Source organism: Panthera leo, chromosome B2, assembly GCF_018350215.1.
Source record: "Panthera leo isolate Ple1 chromosome B2, P.leo_Ple1_pat1.1, whole genome shotgun sequence".
NCBI lineage: Eukaryota > Metazoa > Chordata > Mammalia > Carnivora > Felidae > Panthera > Panthera leo.
In genome coordinates, this window is record NC_056683.1 from 23,213,954 (window position 1) to 23,234,546 (window position 20,593).

Consider the following 20,593-nt stretch of genomic DNA (forward strand, 5'->3'; position numbering starts at 1 on the left):
GAACTCAAGAAGAACCTAAAGGAAAATATCAGCTTTCCAGAATTTCCAGGGGACGCATCCTTCTGGGAAGCTGCGTTCTCATAGTTCACTCAAGGTTGATCCTTTAAATATGGGAAACGTTTTAAAAATTTTGTCTCTTTGTAAGATATATTTACACACTTATGCGTTGACATATGTCAAAGAACATAAATATATTCTGCTTTTCCTTGTATTTTAAAATCGTAATTCAAGGTGATGTTGCCCTTTTCTTGAAGACACCATCCTGGTGAGTCGTTGCCACATGGAAGGTGTATCTGCAGGTGCAAATGGTGTAAAGCACAGCTGCTTAGCTAGTGAGCCCATAACAGACCCTGGAAGGTGTTTTTGTCTTCATCGTGTAGAGGTGCCAGGGATCACGCTGATTTGTGCTTGCTTTTCTCCTTCTCATGAGGTGGAGTGGGGCATCTGTAGCAGCATGGTCTCCTGGGTAGTGTCATTTGTCCCTCTTTCTGCAAAATTAATTAAAGAGCCAAAGGCCAAGCAGCCTGCTATCATTTGTTTTTCTCACTCTCTAAAAAAATCATCCTTTTCACTACTTTTCTTTGATTTAACAATAATCACACCATAAGCTCCATTTCTGCTTCTGTTCATCTGTCTTACTTGCAGTAAATTTGTTTATAAAGTATGGAAGGGAAACCCCTTATCATTTCCCTAGGTTCTGCCTAGTGTTATGGAAAGGGCTTGTTTTGTTTTATTTTGTTTTGTTTATTTAAATCCAAGTTAGTTAACATGTAGTGTAATAATGATTTCAGAAGTAGAATTCAGTGATCTATCACTAACATGTAACACCCAGTGCTCATCCCAACAAGTGCCCTCCTTCATGCCCATTGCCGATTTAGCCCATCCCCCACTCAGCACCCCACCAGCAACCCTCTGTTTTCTGTATTTAAGAGTCTCTGGTGGTTTGTCTCCCCCTCTCTTTTTATCTTACTTTTCCTTCCCCTCCCCCATGTTCATCTGTTTTGTTTCTTAAATTCCACATATGAGTGAAATGATATTTGTCTTTCTCTGACTAATTTTGCTTAGCATAATACCCTCCAGTTCCATCCACATTGTTGGAAATGGCAAGATTTCATTCTATTTCATTGCCGAGTAATAGTCCAGTGTGTGTGTGTGTGTGTGTGTGTGTGTGTGCCACATTTTCTTTATCCATTCATCAGTCGATGGAGATTTGGGCTCTTTCCATAATGGTAGCTGTTGTCAGTAGTGTTGCTATAAACACTGGGGTGCATGTGCCCCTTCAAATCAGTATTTTTGTATCCTTTGGATAAATACCTAGTAGTGCAATTGCTGGGTTATAGGATAGTCCTGTTTTTAATTTTTTGAGGAACCTCTATTCTGTTGGAAAGGACTTGTTTAGCATCATCAGGAAATACCAGCTTGGCTGACAGCATGTCATATCACAATATATGACATACATATACACATCCCTAACCCTTCTTCATGCTTGACTCTAAACAGAATTCAAAAAAGAAAAAAAAGAAGAAGCTATAGTATGCACTGTAGTTTTCTTTTTATGTCACATTTGAAAGTCTTGCAATCTGATGAAACAGTCCCTTCTAGAATAACCTTTCAGATTCTGATAACCCTTCATGAGTTCTACAGTTATCTAGCAACAGAATAACTTGGGCACATCTGGACAAGCCTAGGAAATGATCTTTAAGGAAGGGCATGAAAAGATAATAGGAGTCAGAAAAAGAAACTGATCTACACATTTGCATGCACTCTGATAGTGACAGGTAAAAGAGTTGTCATTTTGAAAACTCTAGGACAATGGCATTTCCTAGACATCAGTGGCTGAATTTTATGGGATCCTTTAGCACTGGAACTTGGAAAAGCAAGCAGCCTGAGTCCTTATTTCACATAAACTCAGAGAGATTCAATTCTTTGGCACTTTCTTATGTGGAAGTTGGCAAGCGTCTCCCAAACAGGCTGGCTTCATCTTTCTGTGTAAAGTTGCACAGAGTAGAAACTGCTTAGAAAAGGTGCCTGTAAGTACTCTGTGCCACTATTTCTTCTGTTATGTAATTGTCTGTGTCTTCTCCTGTTTTGAAATGCTAAAACCACCTTTCAAGAACAAAAAGACTAGACTAGCTCTTATCACACATCCCCAGTAAATCCATGCTCAAAACAGACTCCAACTCTGCAGTCATGGGACATGTGCTGGGGCCAGGGCGCCCTCCCTAGGACAGCCTGGCAAGTGCACCTTCCTTGACCTTGGAGGAGTTGTGCTGCCTAAAATTATGTTATCCCTGAAGACTCTGCTCATGCTCAGAATGGTTCTGACAAATGAAAGCATTCCTATTCCATTAGAGAACTCATTAGCCATTTATAAGTCAACAACGTTTCTGTTCACTTCCCTGTCTTGTCAAGAGTATTCCTGAATCCAGGAATTTACCATGGTTAGCTTATGAGATGTTAATGTTACTGACTCCTCTAGCTACCTTGCTGAAAGCTGATATGAGTTGACCTTGGCCTAAAGGCCCAAAATAAAGCAGTGTCTGTATTTTCTTCACACCAGCTGCTATAATAGCCGTCTAGCTTGCCTCCCTGATTTCCCTCGCCTGAATGATCTATTCTCCACACACTGCCAGAGTGATCTTTTTTTAAAAGGAAAATTAGAGCAGGTTGTACCCCTGCTCAAAACCCTCCAGAGGCTTCATAGCACCATGGCAATAAAATCTGAAGTGCTTAAGAAGTCCTCACAGCCCTCCATTGCCTACGTCTCCCTCACACTATTTCAGATTCCATCTTGATGTCCCCAAAACACCCCCGGCTTGTTCCCGTTGCAGAGGCTTTGTACCTTCTGCCTGGAATACTCTCTCCCCAGACCTTCCCACTGCTCGATTCCCCTTTTCACTCAGATTTTTACTCCAATTTCACCTTCTCACAGAAGCCTGTCCTGACCACACTGTCTAAAATAACCTTCCTTCTGTCATTCTGTCCCTTATCCTGCTTTCATTTTCCTTATGGCATCTATCAGTCCTGAAAATAACATTCCTTATTGCCTTGTCTGTTTCCTCCTCTTCTGTGAGGGTAGGGATCTCCCCTGTCATGGTCACCAATGCCTAATTGCAAGAACACAGGCTCTGGGTCCAGCCTGCCTGTGTTCAAGTCCTGACTCAGGCTACTAACTATGTGATCTTGAACCACATATTTAACCTCTTGGTGCCTAATGTAAAATTCAGATAAGAACAGGCTCAACTTCATGGGTATGGTGAGCATCAAATAATATATGTGAAGCCCTTGGGAACATACTGGCACATAGTATATACTTGATATTGTACTATTGTTATCGGGAGTATCTAGTAAAACTCTTAATAATCCTCTGTGGAGGGTGCCTGGGTGGCTCAGTCAGTTAAGCATCCAACTCTTGATTTCAACTCAGGTCATGGTTTCACGGTTCATGGGCTCGAGCCCGGCACTGTCAGTGCAGAGCCTGCTTGGGATCCTCTCTCTCTCTCTGTCTCTCTCTCTCTCTCTCTCTCTCTCTGTCTTTGTCTCTCTCTCTCTCTCTCTCTCTCTCTCTCTCTCTCTCCCCTTCCCCTGTTCGTATACTCTCTCAAAATAAATAAATAAACTTTAAAAAAATAAAATAAAAAAATAATCCTATGTGGACTAAAGGAATATGTGAAGAGTTTGGCCCCTGGGATCACACATCTCAGCCAAGGGGTCTATGCCACAAAAATCATGGTGTCTTGCTGGCTACCCAGAACCTTCCTTCAAAGAGAATGAACCATAAAGGGAAGGTGGAAACCTAATGAGGCCCTTAACCTCCAATCTAATGAGACATAACTGATACGAGCAGTAATATGCTTCTATCAGGTCCCTCTTCCATTTGCATCCTTGGACCCAAAGACCATCCACCAGGATGCATATCCATCTAAGCATCATTTTTCCATGGATAAGAAAGCCCCTGGCCACCTTCCCAGCTGCTACATACACACATCCTTAAAGGCAGTGCTCAAAGCGGAACCCTCCATCCAACTTCTCTCCTCTCTCAACACTGTTTACCTCTTCCTGCTTTCCAGTCAGTCTTTACAGTGGATCTTGCTTTCTGCCAATGCTTTTTCATTCCCTCCAGTCAGCTGTGATGCTAACAATACAGCTGTACTCATGATACGATTGTGAAGTTTTAAAGAAGTCTCTGAGCAAAGATTTTCTTCTGGCTTTTTTGGGTAGAGAACCAAGGTGCAGGCTGGATGCCTTAGAGCTTAGAGCAGACTCAGAAGTTGAAGGACATGAACTCCTAAGTCAGTAAAAACTGAAGGATAAAGATTAAGTCATTCCCCAGTTTTGTTCCCCAGATACTTAAGGACATCAACCCAGCTTAGCATCTCCTCAGAGGTCTTTCTTCTTTCGTATCCTTAACGCTCAGAGATCCCGTCTCATTGTGGCAACCCTGGAGGGTGCTAGTTGGCATCAGTATTTCTCATTAGTCCTGCACACCACTCCTGAGGATTACTCTCATTTCAAGAAGTGGCATGGCAGATTGTTTTTCCTCCATTATGACCAAGTCAGACTCCTTTTGCTCCCTCTCCATAATTATGGCCCCCTGAATAGAAACCTGACGTACACTTGTTCTTTCTTTGACATTCTTGGACCAACTGTCCCCTGAAAATTATAATCTAGTCTATCAGTCCCCAATCTCTTTCCAGAGACAAGCATCATCTCATACCCCATAACTAGTAGAGGCATCCTTTTACCTTTCTTAAATTCCCATTATTTCCATATAAAATGGTCCTATAAAGACAGATTGATCCTGGCAGCTTGTATGAGTATTTCCTCTCTGCTGAAAGCAGGTTCTGGACTAGCCCCCACTAACCCTAGCTTCCCTGTCTGCTTCCCAAACAGGATCAAAAAGTTGGAGAGGCCTTCTGTGTATGTGCCAGATGGTGCCAAAAAGGATGCCCAAAAGATGGACTATATATGTGTAGGGTTGGGTAAAAAGGTCTCACACAATCTGGACAGCAAAGAAGTACATAAGGACTTTCTACCTCAGAGGTTACAAAAGGCCCCTTAGATGTTGCATATCAGAAATAAGAACAAGAAGGTCATCTTGGTTCTTTTTTTCCATTTTGCTGTTCTGACGGTATTCCTTTTGATAAGGCACTGATTAGAATTAGCCCTCAGTTAATCATTCCCACTCATTATAGTTTGTCATGCCCCTTTGGATTTTGAACAACCAGAGCCTTATTTTGTATCACTGCTTCCATGCTCTACACCTTTGCTACTTGAGGTCACCCCTCTCCAGACCCGCAGCATTGCTACCACCAAGGGGCCCTCTTCCCCTGTGTAGTTCATAGAGATTTGTGGTCGTCATAGTGAAAGTATTTTCCAAACATTCTGAAATAGAGTTATCGCCTTTGTTATATACCCAGCTAAATAGCCACATGTCTGTGAGAGGAGACATGGAAGAAACAGCCGAGGGTGGGAAACTATAACTACAGCAAGGAGGCCAGACCAATCTTTGTATATGTTGACAAAATTTCCTTGGATATGCAAATTAAGGTTGTGACTTTAGGAATTCTTAGCTACAGCCTAAATGTGTAGCAACTTTTTCTTGAAACCTGGTGAAGTGCAGAGTTTGGGTTTGTTTCCAGCTACGCGACATTCTCACTGTTCATCAGAGTGCATCCCATGATGCATACCATGAAGACCAGGCTCTATGTTCTTGGGTAGCAACACACCTACATAACAGAAAGGGTGTGTGTGTGTGTGTGTGTGTTTGTGTGCATGCGTTTGTGATTGACTCTTTTCTTACACAGTTAACCAAGTAAAACCACAATCTCTAGGAAAGGAACAACTATTCCCTGTTGAGAGGTTCCCAACCACCACCTTAACTAGGCTAGCAGATTTAGCACTAAATTTACATCCAAATATTTGCTTCCCCTACCAGGGATGGTTGTACATGCGCTGATAAGGAATGCATCCCAGAAAAGGAGGTTCGAGTGTAACTTCAGCATTTCAATGAAGTATTTGTTGCTGTGGTAGGTAATTTTACGTGCTGGGTGACAACAAGGTTCTGGAGTCATACCAGCCTTGCCAGCAGCTTTTCAGTGACAACAATTTTTTTTTCTAATACTTTCCTGAAGGAAGGATTTTTTTTTTTTTTTTTTTTTTCATTTTAGAGAGAGCTTAAGCAGGAGAGAGGGGTGGAGGGAGAGAAAGAGAGAGATAGAAAGAATCCATGCTGAGTGTGGAGCTCTCCCTCTCCCGGTGCAGGGCTCAATCCCATGACCCCAAGATCATGACCTGAGCTAAAATCGAGTTCTATGTTCATCCAACTGAGCCACCCAAACGCCCCAGTGATAACAATTTTATACCACATTAGTCATTCTTAAGCCAGTGACGGCTTTGCAGGAGGGGCTTGGTTTGCTTTGGTTTGGTTTTTGACAAACAACTTTTTTACATATATTTTTCCTTCACATCCAGTTAAACAGAGTTGCTTTCAGTTTAGAAACATTGATTATGTCTTTTTTTCTTTAGAAAAAAGTCTTTACCTGAATATTTATATAACTTCATTGCTGTTTTTACAACAAAAAAGTTTTAAACTGATTCATAGAATCCATCCAGTAACTTATGAAATTGAAATCCATTTCTCAAGAAGATGCAGTTATGGCTGAATGTATTTGATGCTTAGAGTACAGCATGAATAAGAAAAAATCCTTCATTCATCTGTGTTCATCTCTCCAAAAGCAAAAGAATCCATTTGACGTTTTCAGTAAATATCGAAGTTAATTGTTTAAAAAAAAAAAAAAAAAGCTTCCCACATTCCCACAGAACCTTCCACCCAAGAAAGAGCAGTTTCAATGAATGGCTCCTGGAATCAGCTGAGTCTTCCTTTAGTCCAGTGAGGAGATGGTATCAGGAATATTCCTTCCACTGCTGGTGATGACCCCTGTGTCAGTCAGCTGCTGGTTGAACTAACATGAATATTGCTTTCATGGGGGCTGGTGGTGGTGACAGATGTGCTCTTGCTGTTAAAGGTGAGGTGAGACTCTCCAAAAAGATAAGAGGACAATACTAGGGATCAAGTGGAATAAGAGGAGAAAAATCCAGACCTGGCAGATCTGACGAGATGCTTTATATTGGCACATGGTGGAATAGCACTGAGCAGTCTGTTAGTGAAGGCGAAATAACAGCAGCGTCAACCATTGTCACACTAGGCACCCGTACAAAAGATGGCTGGGACATGAGAACCCCTTTGCTGGGGCTGCTTTGTGCTTCTGACATCAGGATGCCTTTTGTGTTGGCAAGAGGGGCTTCCTCTTCCTGGGGAAAGCTTTCTAGTGTTAGGTCAGTAACATCCCCCTTCTTCCTGCTTACCTCACTGACTACAGTCACTGAACAAGGCTTATGAAGACACTTGGAATTTTTATTTTTATACATGCTTGCTGGATACTTTCATCACTTCTTTTCTTCTGTCTCATTGGACACCAAGAACCATCTTCTTGGAATCCGATCTCATCCACATCAGAACAGTCATTGAGAATTCCCATAAAAAGCCCATCTAAAATTAGACTTTCATGGGCAGCTTTTTTGTCACACACAGGACAAATCCAAGCGGGCTTCTCATTCATTTGCAGATAAAGGGCACCATCAAAACACTATAGATGTGTACCAGTCACTGCGTGGCATGGGATTGTCGGCCTCATTTTCCTTAAAGGGCACCTCAAGGATACCTGAAGGAATTTCACTATCAGGAGCTGCAGTTAAGTTTTTCTTTAATTAGTTTTCTGAAATGATCAGCGTTTCTAGTATCTTTCATCTTTAGTCTCTAAAATGACATGGTCGATGTGAGCTGTAATACAAGATATACAGACATGGAGTAGTTCTTTCCAATATCTTTTTTTTTTTAATATTTATTTATCTTTAGGGAGGGTCAGAGAGAGAGGGAGACACAGAATCCAAAGCAGGTTCCAGGCCCCAAGCTGTCAGCACAGAGCCTGACGTGGAGCTCAGAACTCACAAACCGTGAGATCATGACCTGAGCTGAAGTCAGACACTTGCTTAACTGAGCCAACCAGGTGCCCCAATTCTTTCCAATTTCTGATGCCCAAGAATGGAAATCTGATTTGGCACAGCTGAAGACAACCCAACTAAAGATGTATTTGTGTTCAATCCTATTTTTAGGTGGTCATGCATAGCCAGGCAAAGGAAATGGCTTCCCATTCACTTTTATACATAGACCATTGAGGTGATTTTGTTCTTGAAAGCAACTTCTCTCTACCAGGCAGACAGCTGTAGGCAGTACAGCTAAACTTGTATTTTGTAATCTCTCCTATTATCTGGCAAAAAAAAAAAAAAAAATCCCTGAATATGCATTTCTCTCTAACTTGTGTCAGAACAAAAATAAAAACTTGTCTTGAAATCATTGAACACTGCTTTGAGCTAAACTCATGGGCTTGATGAGAACATCAGGAACATCATAAAAGGGCAGTTTTTTTTTAAATGCACATCAGGATGGACAGGAGGAATTGGGGGAGATGGCTGCATCTCAAACATGAGCTTAGTATTTTGAAGCAGCACGGAACCAACAGGAGAGGTATCGTGGGTGTGGTATCATAGAGGTGGAAGGCAACCAGTGGATTCCAGCTATGGCCAAGTCAGGTTCTACATACAGGATGAGCTGTCATCCATATTGAAACCAATGGCTTGATTATAGATAAACCAGAAAGTGCTTCAAGAGACAGTGGGTATCCACATCTCTATAATTTTTGGATTTTAGTCTGAGCCACAAGACTACAGCCACTCTTCTGTAAATGAAACAAGTATCAAGAGACCATGCTTGTGTCCATTTTATGTTGTCCAGGAAAGCCTTATAACAAGTGTAGTTCAGATCCCCTAAAACTAGAACCGTATTCAGATTGGCTAAAATGAAAAACAGTGAGAACACCAGAGGCAGGTGAGGATGCAGAGAAACTAGATCACTGCATACGTTGCTGGTAGGAAAGTGAAATGGTACACCTCTCCTGAACTCGAAATCTGCCAACTGTGGGTGCTACCGCCAGAGCACCCCTCCCACCAGCACCCACGATACCTCCAGCACCGTCCTAAGCTGGACCCTGCTGGCAACAGGGATGCAGCTGACCAGCAGGGGAGCAACACCCCACCAAACTAGGCCTTTTTATAATAAAATGGTTCAAGTAATGAATATATGAAACTGCAGTTATAGGGGCGCCTGGGTGGCTTAGTTGGTTGAGCATCCAACTCTTGATTTCAGATCAGGTCATGATCCCAGAATGGGGCTCTGCACCGGGCATAGAGCCTGCTTAGGATTTTCCCTCTCTCTGTCCCTCTCCCTCTGCCCCTTCCTCCCGCTCACATGCCCCCCTCCTCAAAACATGAAGAATAAATCTCAGTGGTAAGCAGTTAAGAACAGACTCCATACAGCCATTAGAAATAGTAGGAAAGAGGTTGATCTTACTGGTAGCCAGCATTTCTATGTGAGAGGAAGCATTTTCACCGTTTCTTAGCTTGCACCTAATTACTTTGTCAGTCACTAAAAGCAATTTGCCCAGTTTATTGGCATTTGGGTGGTGATAGATGAGAGTCTCTGCAACCAAATTTTTTTTTACTTTTGTTTACTCTTTTATGGTTTAGTCTTTACATGACCGTTCTAGAGAAATGTCCACCAATAACATTTTTAGCGTGCATGTCATGAAATGAGAAGTTCATGAACGATGTCTGTCTTCTTTCACCACCAGTCACTGCAACATCCGTTTTAGTGCCCCATGTAGTAGTTAAAACTTAACTTAGAAGTGATATCTCGGGGCATCTGAGTGGCTCAGTCTATTGAGCGTCTAACTCTTGATCTCAGCTCAGGTCTTGATCTCAGGGTCATGAGCTCAAGCCCTGCATTGGGCTCTGTGCTAGACATGAAGCCTACTAAATAAATAAGTAAATAAATAAAGTTCAGGATTGTTAATTTTATGGTGCTTTTTTTTACCATAAACAATAAAAAATATCTCCCCACCCCCCGGCCCCCAACAAAAGAATTATAGCTAGTCATCCATTTTTTTTCTTAACTGGGAAAAATAAAATTAAATGCTTCAGACATTAGTATTTAAGCATAGGAGGCTTAAGTCGTCTGAAGCTTGAACAAGTGGATTTATATCTGTGAGCCTTCAGTTTCTTATCTGTAAAATCAGAAGATTATAGTCCGATTTCTAAGGCTACTTCCAGTTCTAAAATTCCATGGTCTAACATTTCACATAAATATCTGTCCCCTTCTTTATTTGCAGAAACTTACTGATATATTTTTTTTAGTAAACTACTCTATGCTTTGCATTCCTTGACCAATCTTTGCTAAGATCTTAACTCACTAGAGTTTAAGCTATAGATAAGCAAAGTTGTAAGCCAGCTATGTATTTATACCATCATAAATTTCAAAAACTTCTCTTGGTCTAACCTCTCTGCCACAAGGAAAGTCAGAAAATTGAATTATTTTATTAATGTCGCTAGCACCTCTGCTCTTAGCCTTCCTTTCTGATAGAATATACATCACCAGTACTAGAGCATATCTCTGAACAAAACATTTTCTTTCAAAGAAAATTAAGTAGCAATTCAAGAGCAATAATATGATAACTTGATAGGCAAGAAAAGGATTAAAATCCTTTCCTCAAGCCCCACCTTAATGTTGATACTAGTTTCTTCTTGATTGGATTTTTCCCTGCTCTCTGGGTGGCTTCTCAGCTGCATGAAACGCAATCTGTGAGATAAATCAAATGACACTGTATATTTTATAATTCTGTGCCCACAGTTTCTTTCCCTAGATATTTATCAAGCACCCACTCTATGCCATGTAATTATGAATTGACTTTATGAGCTTTTTGGAGGCAGAGTTGGGAATGGAATTTTGAAGTCCATCAGAACCTTGTAGAAGTTCTTTCTCAGTTTGATTCTTGGGAGACAAACCTTTTCTGTTCAATCCAGATCATACCTATTTGTTCATTTAATAGAACAGAAACATATGGACTCTGATAGGGTACCCCAGCAATACTTTCCCCTGTGTCTATATAGATCAACTAAGATTAGATCAAAAGATCTATCTACATATTTAAAAACTAATAAACAGTCAGAAGGAAAGGAGATTTAAGTACTCTATCTTGGACTTCAATAAAAATCCTCAGGAAATCAACAAGAATTTATATACAATGAGTCAATTGCCCCCTGAGTGAACCCTGTATCTTTTGGATATCTGAATTCTTTCAATGTGAATGAAAGATTCCCCAACCCCCTGTCAGATGAGAAGGGATGATTACTTTTATAGCTTGGCCTACATGTGACATTTTTCTTCAGCCTGTTCAATATATAGTTCCTCTACAGCTATAAAAAAAAGACTTCTTCATACAAGGATTGAAACCAATTTCTCTGCATTTTCTGAAAATTCCAGTACATCCTTGAGTCTGGGACGATAGTATTCCCACAGTTAGCATTCCTATGGAAGAAATGCCTCTCTGTTGGAGATTGCCCAGCAAATTTGCTTGAGTCTTCCAAGGCTGACATGCATAAAACAAGATTCCATGTTCTTTCTAGAAGAAGCCTATCCCACCTCTGCATTTTTTCATATACAGCAATTGTTCTTTTTCATATTTGCGTGTGCAGAAGAGCTCCTGAAGAAGGCAGCAGTAGCACTATTTATAGAAAGCTTTGCACGGGTTTCATTTGAGAACCTTTATTATCCTTCTCCCGTTGAGCCTACAAGAGCTGTTCACTCTTGAATTCCCTAAAGAACTATTTTTGTTGCTAAAGTGTCTAAAGTGGAAGTAGATACCATCAACTCTGAAGCAGAAAGTACATTGATGTTCTAGGCAAGAAGTGGAAGTTGTCAATCTAAGCTCTGAGAGGAGCTTACTATGGGACCTTGGGGTAGCTGTTTATGGGCCTAATTTACCATATGTGTAAAAAGATGATTTTATTTATGAATATTGATGAAGGTGGTGGTGGTGGTGGTGGTGATGAGGTGTGCTTGTTGTCAGTGTGGTTCATTGTGTCCTCTTTAGGCACTGATACTACGTACTAAGCCCTTAGAACATGTTGTTTCAGTTTCTCACAGCGGCCTTGTGAGAAAGATACTGTTTTCCTCATGTGTTAGAGGAGGAAATTCAGACTGAGTGTGTTTGAATAACTCCCCGAGAACACACAATTAGGAGAGTGGTGGGCCCACATGTCTTCTCACTTTTTTGGCCAGTTCTTAGAAGAGAGATCAAACTGTGGGTGGTCTGATCTTTACAGAAGCAAATAAGACATGGGAGATGGGAAAACAAGGCGAGATGTAGGTTTCCTTTTCTAATTGCTCATTTAGAATTTGTATTAGAAGGTAACAGTCTCTCTTCTGTAGACTCATGAATAGTTTATCCCTCTGAGCTGATCTCCTTTATCATTTCTCAAAAAACTCTCTCTCTCTCTCTCTCTCTCTCTCTCTCTGCCTTCAAAAGAAAAAAAAAAAAATACAGAAACCACAGTCTGAAAATGTTAAAGTTCAGCCACCTTATTTAAGAAGTGTTTGCTCAGAATTTCCCCGTAGATCTGAAGGTTGCAGCTCCAAATGTGCTTTTCCTGACAAGCAGTAACACTCGAGTGCCCTTCACTGGAAACCTTTTGATGCCTCGCTGCTGGGGTTGTCCTTTCAAGTAATCAGTTAATTTCAGCCATGCTTATGCAGAAGATCTTGTCCCAAGATGACTAAGGAACAGTTTCACACCTTCTAGGAAGGGGGGGTCCAAGGGATTTACCCCATTTATGTTTGTGTTTCTATACCACATCCTCTCTGGTGGCGGGAAGCCAGTGTGCTCCCACGCCCAACGTATGGATAAGAAAATGCACTCCTTTCTGAGCACTTGATATCTGCAGTTGGATTTTTATAAATTTGATGTGTTTCACTGGTATATATACATGAAGGCTAGATTCATTGGTGCTGTTGGAAAGATACCTCCTCATTATACATCTCTCAGTGTTAAAAACTATTGTTGTTTTATGCAGAGATGTAATAGGAATGGTAGCCAAGAGAAGAGGTTTTGAGTAACATACACCTAAACTGAAATCCTAACACTTACTCACTAGCCCTCTGGCCTTGGTCATGTTATTTAATTTCTCTTAAAATATTACCATCATTCAATTTTTCTACTAAAGGCAAAGGAATACCATTCTGAAGTTAATGTTAGTTTTGTACTTGCTTTGCTTTTAAAATACCAAAGCCGGGGCGCCTGGGTGGCTCAGTCGGTTAAGCGTCCGACTTCGGCTCAGGTCACGATCTCACGGTCCATGAGTTCGAGCCCCGCGTCGGGCTCTGTGCTGACAGCTCAGAGCCTGGAGGCGGCTTCAGATTCTGTGTCTCCCTCTCTCTCTGCCCCTCCCCTGCTCATGCTCTGTCTCTCTCTGTCTCAAAAATAAATAAACGTTAAAAAAAAAATTTTTTTTTTTAAATAATAAAATACCAAAGCCAAACACGTCAGAAATTTTCTCTCTTCCCCAGTCTGGTAATTAAGGCTGTCATATCATGAATTGGTCTGTAGTAAATAATCAAAAGACTCTATTCTCTAAGATGTGGCACTGTAATAATCTTAGTTTTATTCAGTAATGATAGTGCACAATTAAATCAGTATTTTAAATCTTTTTCTTTTCCTCGAACATTTCCCCTTCATACAGCCTAAGAAATACTTCTCCCCACCCATCTCGACTTCTTAATGCAGTGAAAATAGCACCAACCAGAGGCCACAAAGATTCTCCTCAGTCTCAGAAATTAGCAGTAACATCACCAGGAAGTCCATGACCCTTTAGGCCTCATCTGTAAAAAAGTAAGGAATTGGGTACATTGGTTTCCAAGATCTCTAGCAGCATAAGAATTTGTCTATGAATCCTAAGTTTAACTGCCTTGTCGAGATTGGACTTGGGGTTTCTTTCAGCAGATTATTGCATCTCACTAATAAGTGAGTACATTCCAGAATTGCCTACACAGAGCAATTGGACATGCCTCTGGAGCTCAGTGAAAACTCAGTCACTGAATGCTGGGTGGCCCAGGAGCCAGCAGACCTGGGGTCTGCTCCCACCCACCGTCAGTGGGCAGGCAGCTCCCCCTGTGAGTGAGGAGGGAGGTGCTCCATGACCATCTGAGGCCTCTCTCACACCGGACATTCTCTGATCCTGAAACTAATTGCTAATGATTGGTAGGTCCCAGAAACATCCCTGGGAATGTTGGATTTTGACCAAAGGTGAGTTATGTCACTGACCTCCTCTGTTTACTGAATTGACTTTAAAAAGAAACCCGAACTGCCCTGAGCTCACAGACAGCATGTTTTGTTGAGTGTGGGGGCGTAGCTAGGTTACGTAATGCTGGGTTATGTAATGTTCATGCTTCGTTGTCAGCCTCAGCAGTGGAGCCGATTCGAGAAAACCCTTTGGCTGTACTTTGTGAAAGCTTTTAATACCCAGTGATGGCAGGAACGTTACCTGGGTCATGGTGACGTCAGGAGGCCTGTGAACTGTGCACAGAGCCCGCTGTTCTGTACATTCACAGACTGTACGTACCTCACTTACTAATGAGGTTTTCTTCACTGGGACCCAACGGTCCTCCAAGCCAGAGTGGGATGGGAAAGGGGACACCCAGAGAAAAGGCAAAAGGGAATGTTCCCCTTGCTTTGAACTAGGTTCTGAGCATTGCCAAGCTCAGTGTTTTGCTTTGCTTTTCCGCTCTCAGCTGCTGTTTAAGGTGTGCAGTTGTCTGCATAGCTATCCATGTTTTTTATAACACTGAAGTATTCTTCTTACTGGAAATGTGTTTTAAAACTGAGTCCATGTTTCCCTACAAGACACTGACCACTCTCCTCTATTCTGGGCAGTTTCTGGATCTGTTAGGAAAACTGCTTGCTCCTGCCTGTTTCTGTGCCTCCAGAGCCTGTCCCATGGACAGTCCTACTTTATATCCTGCCTATGCAGCTCAGTCTCTCTGAAGCCAAATTGCAGGATCCTTGAGGGGGTGGGGTGCTGTTGGACCAGCACTGCACAGGCACACAGCACATACCCAGTGAACACCTTTCTGCGTTCACCAGCTCCCCACGGGAAGGCCTTGAATACCCTTCCTCCTTCTTTCTTGCCTGCCCAAATCTTGTCCTCTGAGCCACCAGAGCACTGAAGTGTGACTCCACAGCATTGGCATGGCATTGCAATGGCATGTTAGTGAGTCTTGTCTGCCCTTAGCCTCTGACCTTCCAGGGAGACGGGGTTGTTTTCTTTTTTTATTTTTTTTTTTTATGTTTATTCATTTTTGAAAGACAGAGACAGAGCACAAGTAGGGGTGGGTGGAGAGAGAGGGGGACACAGAATCCGAAGCACACTCCAGGCTCCGAGCTATCAGCACAGGGCCTGACACGGGGCTTGAACTCATGAACCGACAGATCATTACCTGAGCCGAAGTTGGTCGCTCAACCGACTGAGCCACCTAGGCGCCCCAAGAGACGAGGTTGTTTTCTTGTTCACTGTGATACTCCCAGGGCCTTATAGATACAGTAAGCACTCCATTAATGCTTCATAGTGTCAAGATAGCTTGATAGGAAGACACAGAGGATGATTTTAGCCTGAAACTCAGGAGGACCGGTGCTAGCCCAGGCTGTGCCTCTTACTCCTGGCCCAAGCAGCCTTGGCCCCTCTGACTGGAAGTCTTCTGATAATTGTTAGCACGTTTCTGAATACAAAGGGAGATGACACGTGCCAACACCCTCTGAAAATCAGCAAGGCCGCTCGAGTTCCCATTCAGTAACCAGCACTCGGGCCCTCAAAGATCCTGCTCTGGCTGAGGACATGGCCACCTCCTTTACCAGAAAGGAAGCCAGGAACTCCTTCTGGAAATTAGCGCATTTATTAGCTCTGCAAGACTAAGCTGAAAACAAAAGCTGGTCCGATAAGGTGAATTCCAACTGTACGAAACAAGGCTGTTAAACTGTGTGTTCACATTTCCTTACTCCACAAAGAGACATGAGGGCACGGGACCAGGGAGTCAGGAGTGGTTTCAGATCCTGGTTGTCGCTCCCTAGCTTTATGAACTTAGGGAAATGACTTCCTGTGGCACTCATTTCTCTGGTTACCTCCTTGTTGGGATGCGAGAAGACAAAGAAATGTGTGTGTGAAGCATGCAGCATGGTGCCCGGCCCATGGTCAATGTTCAATGAATGTAGCTGTATCCACGCTCCGGCTTGTTTTTTTTTTTTCCCATACATCTTTTAAAATCTCAAGTGCTGAAATGATGGAGATGTGGTACAGTTTGGTTTCAGATCTCTACATGTGCAGCGAGGGAGCAGCCACTGGCCCCTCTTCCAGGCAGTTCTGTTCTCTGGTCTCCTCCATGCTGACTCCTGAGGCTTTGCTAATCTGCAGGCTCTTGGCATATGGTACTTGTTGTAATGTAGGTCTGATTTTCCCAAATGCTTTTCAGTGGTTTCAGTGAAACTGCGAAGATTAAATTCCAAGTGACAGTTTCTATATGAAATATTTATCACATGCTGATAAAAGCATATCCACCAAATGGAACTGGGAGGGCAAAAGGGAAATTCAGTCCACATAATCTTACTTTCTTATTTTAAATGTTTCCATCACATTGCAGACTGCTGGGCAATGAAATGAAAGAAAGGCTATAGGAAAATAAAAATGGTAGGGAAGGGCCAGTTGGTTTTTGGAAGTGAAAAATGGGGGTGCCTTCATTTGAATAAATAAAGGTATCCTCAAATTCAGAATACGGGAAGACAGAACCAGGAGCCCTTAATGGGCCTGGCAAGCAGAGCAGACAATACAGATAGAAAGATTTGGCTTCACAATGGTCTTCTCATCCACGCTCATACACATAAAACAGTGCCTGATCAACAAGGTATGTCTTAACAGGTGGGTGAAGTTTTCCTTACGTTGCTGCAATATTCATCTCAGACCATCTGTATTTATCCATAAGCAGTATTAAGTGTCTGCTGGAATGAGTTACCAAAGTAGGGGCAGAGATCAGTATTTGAGGAACTTGTCTTCTGATGACAGTTGATTGACAGACTTCATGCGTACATGTTCGAACACATGCCTTCGTAGAGGTAGACAAGTCATGAGAGTCTTATTGGTTTAATAGGGGTTTTTATCCTTGTCTCCTTAAGAGCAGAGACTATCTATCCCCACACTCGACCACAGTGCCTTACACACTGATAGTGCTTAGAAAATATCGCTGAATGAGTTATATGCTTTAATTCTAAAGGACTGAATTATATATGCTTGAATATCTTAGTAGTGGCTCAGTGTCATTCACTCTATTTATGGAATAACCTTTATCAGCAAAGCAAAAAGGCTTACCTGAGCTAACAAAATTTTAATCCATAACAAGGAGCAGTAATTAGAACCATTACCGATTATAATAGCGCTCTCTTTGAGGCAGATAGTGGTCCTGACATACATACAGCCTTATGACAGTCTATTCATATTTTCTTGGGAGAATTGGGGAGAAATAAAGAGAGTGGGGGTGGGAACCAAAGCTTCTTTGGAGAGGCCTTTCAGAGCAATTCATTCTTGTCCAAACATCTGAGTGAAAAAGACTGTGCTGAGTTGGTCTGCACACTCCTACATCTTCCTTTGGTAGCCTCTTGGGCTGACATAAGGTTCATAATCCCTTCTGTTTTATATGTGAGGAAATCAGCCTGTCTGTGCTAGGTGGGGAATCAAATATAAGAACCAAGTACTACAACGTGAGCTGGGCTCCCCTTGCCTCTCTGGTCAGTTCTCCAGAGCTTTCTGGAACACAGATATTATAGACAAATATATTATGACTTATGCACCTTTAGCCTTTGGGGGAACTCTTTTTATATGAATTCAGACATGCCCAAAAATGTAGGAAGGTCAAAAGCAGTCATGTTCTTGCCAGGATTCTTTGTTTAGACAAATCCATTATAAAAATTCAGAGTACCAAGAAAGTGTAATTAGAGGTTGATGGAACACTTATAAAAACTAATTCTGGTTATAGTTACTCGCTGACTGTGGAGACTACAGGGGTTAACATTTCATTATCTCCTACTGCATGCTACATGCTACAGGCACGGATCATTTCGTTAACAACTACTCTGCAGCCTGTCCTTATTTTACAGGTGAGGAAACCAAGGCACAGGGAGAGGGGTTACGGAGAGGGAGATTCATTAGCCGGTAGTGGTTGAAGGCAGGGTTTGAGCTGAGGTCTTTTATCACCATCCCATGTGCCTGACAGTAGGATCTTTCATTGTATTTTAATAAATGAATTCTATAAAAATTTGATTTAGATATACTCTGTAGCCTTGGAAACCCCTTTCAACTAAAAGCCAGTGGGTGCTCAACATCAGGGAGTGGGTCTCCAGGAAAGGTGCCCACAGGACTGTGACTCCTGAATCCCTTGTCCTCAGGTCCTGATTCTCGAGAGGGAATAAGGTGCAGCGATCCCAAGCCCTCAGAGCTCTTCAAGATTTACTGATGGCGGGATCTGAAAGACAGATTGTTCCCTCCGGAGGTAGCAAACATGATGTCAGGGGTAAGCCAGAGGCCTGACCCAGAGCTGAGCGGAAGGCTGAAAAGGGAATTAAGTCTGGCCAGTGAAATGACTTACTCAAAGAAAAGGGATAGTTTGTGGCATGAGCAAATCAAACTTCCTGCTCCACAACCCCGGCCTCTGGTTGATGGCCATTTGAGGCTTTGGTATCAAGGCCAAGGATCAAACTTTTTGGCCAGTCAAGGAGGGGAGGAGGGTATGTGCCTGTGCATGCACTTGTGCACATAGGAGGAACCTTTTAGGCTTACAGTACCAAGGTTTGCTGGCAGTAAAAGGAAAGTAAATGAAGACTAGCACATTCTATATCAAATATACATGTTACTCGCACACCTCAAATACTTTAAACCATACACAAGTGAAGCTTTTTACTATCTAAGCACTTTTTAATGTTTGGAGAGAAAAACTATAACCTCAAAACAACCGTGATACGTTTCTCCAAGAAAAAGAAAAGTTTTAATCTTAATTTTAACACGTTTTGTGCTTATATGTTGTAGTATACATGGAATTTAGTTCAACTCTGCTTTATATTTTAAACTGTATTACTAGGGGAACCAAAGCCTGCCTGGCCTCTAGTAGGATCTTCAAAGGCAGGACTTTGCACCTTCTGCTAATGGGGCAGCCTTGATTGTACTGGGGAACCACCTGAGTGCCTTTACAAATCTCTGTGACCAGGCCCCTCCAAGCCAGCGGAATTAGAGACTCTGGGGGTGGGACTCAGGCATCAGCAGTGTTAAAACTCCCCAGGTGATTTCAGTATGCAACAAAGGTTGAGAACCAGTTTATATAACCCTGAACGGCTACCTCCAACCTGTCACCCTGCACAGAGTGCATGTTCTCCAGAAGGCAGAGTCTTTGATAATTTGTATTACTGATCTCTGGATATCTCTAAATTAACCTTTGGCCCAGGGATAATTTTTATTCTCTTGTATTTTCATGGAGATTCAGACTTCAAGCTCTCTTATATATTAAACAATGAAACTCTCTCTTATTACAACTGAAAATCTCATGTGTTCCCATTAAGAAAGAGTGCATATCCTGATGAAGCTCTTTGGGCTGCTATTGCCAGACAATTTTCTTTTTTTTTTTTTTTTCTTTTAATGCTTATTTTTGAGAGAGAAAGAGAAAAAGTGGAGGGGCAGAGAGAGAGTAGTGGGGAGACAGAGGATCTGAAGTGGGCTCCATGCTGAAAGCAGACAGTCCAATGCAGGGCTCAGATTCACAAACTGAGATCGTGAGCTAAGCCGAAGTCTGACACTTAACCGACTGAGCCACCAGGCACCACACAAGACAATATTCTTAACAACCAAGTAGAATACCAAGGCTTGATGTCAAAAGAATGGCAGAGACATCTTCTCAGGAACACAGCCCTCATCTCAGGGAGAAGTTATTTATTGTTCTTTGGGGGGGTATTTTTTAGTGCAACGGAGGGTTTACTACTCTTGTAAATTGCAGCTCATCCATCCTGCATTTCTGCTTGTCCCATAAACCTTTGTAATAAGAATATCTGCAGAGTCTTGGACCTTCACAGCAGGTACATTCCCAAGTCAGGTTCCAAGTGCAGGTGAAATTATTCAGGAAACCATGCATCTTCTCTCCTTTCAAGGAGGAATATATGGGAAAAAAAGAAGATTAATAGAGCTATGTGCCAAGAAAGATACTTGTAAAATTTGTTCAGCCTTTCAAGATCATTGATAGGAGTGTGCTTCCTGCTTTGGTCTATTTTGAAGCTGTCTGCAAGCCCTCAGCTGTGCTACTTGTCCTCAGCATCTACTCTCAGATAGATCACCATGGGGACAGCAAGGAGACCAGTGGAAGCATAACAGGGCAGTAGCTTTTGGGAACCAGCCCGGTGACAATGCTAATGCACTGGGCCAAATGTTCTAGCACTCAAAGGAACTGGATATCAGGGCTTAAATTGGGGTGGGTTGGCCCTCCAGTGCACTGAATTTTTCTTAGGAAGTTGTCTGGAAATTTCCTGTCCTGATTTTTCTCAACTCCAGAACCAATCAAGATTCA

General features: G+C 42.2%; 1 protein-coding gene and 1 pseudogene across 10 annotated transcripts in view; one reads left to right on the plus strand and one right to left on the minus strand.

Annotated features, from left to right (window-relative positions):
• The window catches only part of LYRM4 (LYR motif containing 4), a 169,066-nt gene that overhangs the window by 44,671 nt on the left and 103,802 nt on the right, over positions 1-20,593 (plus strand). The gene's annotated exons all lie outside the window — the stretch shown is intronic.
• LOC122219244 lies at positions 8,018-8,804 on the minus strand (annotated as a pseudogene).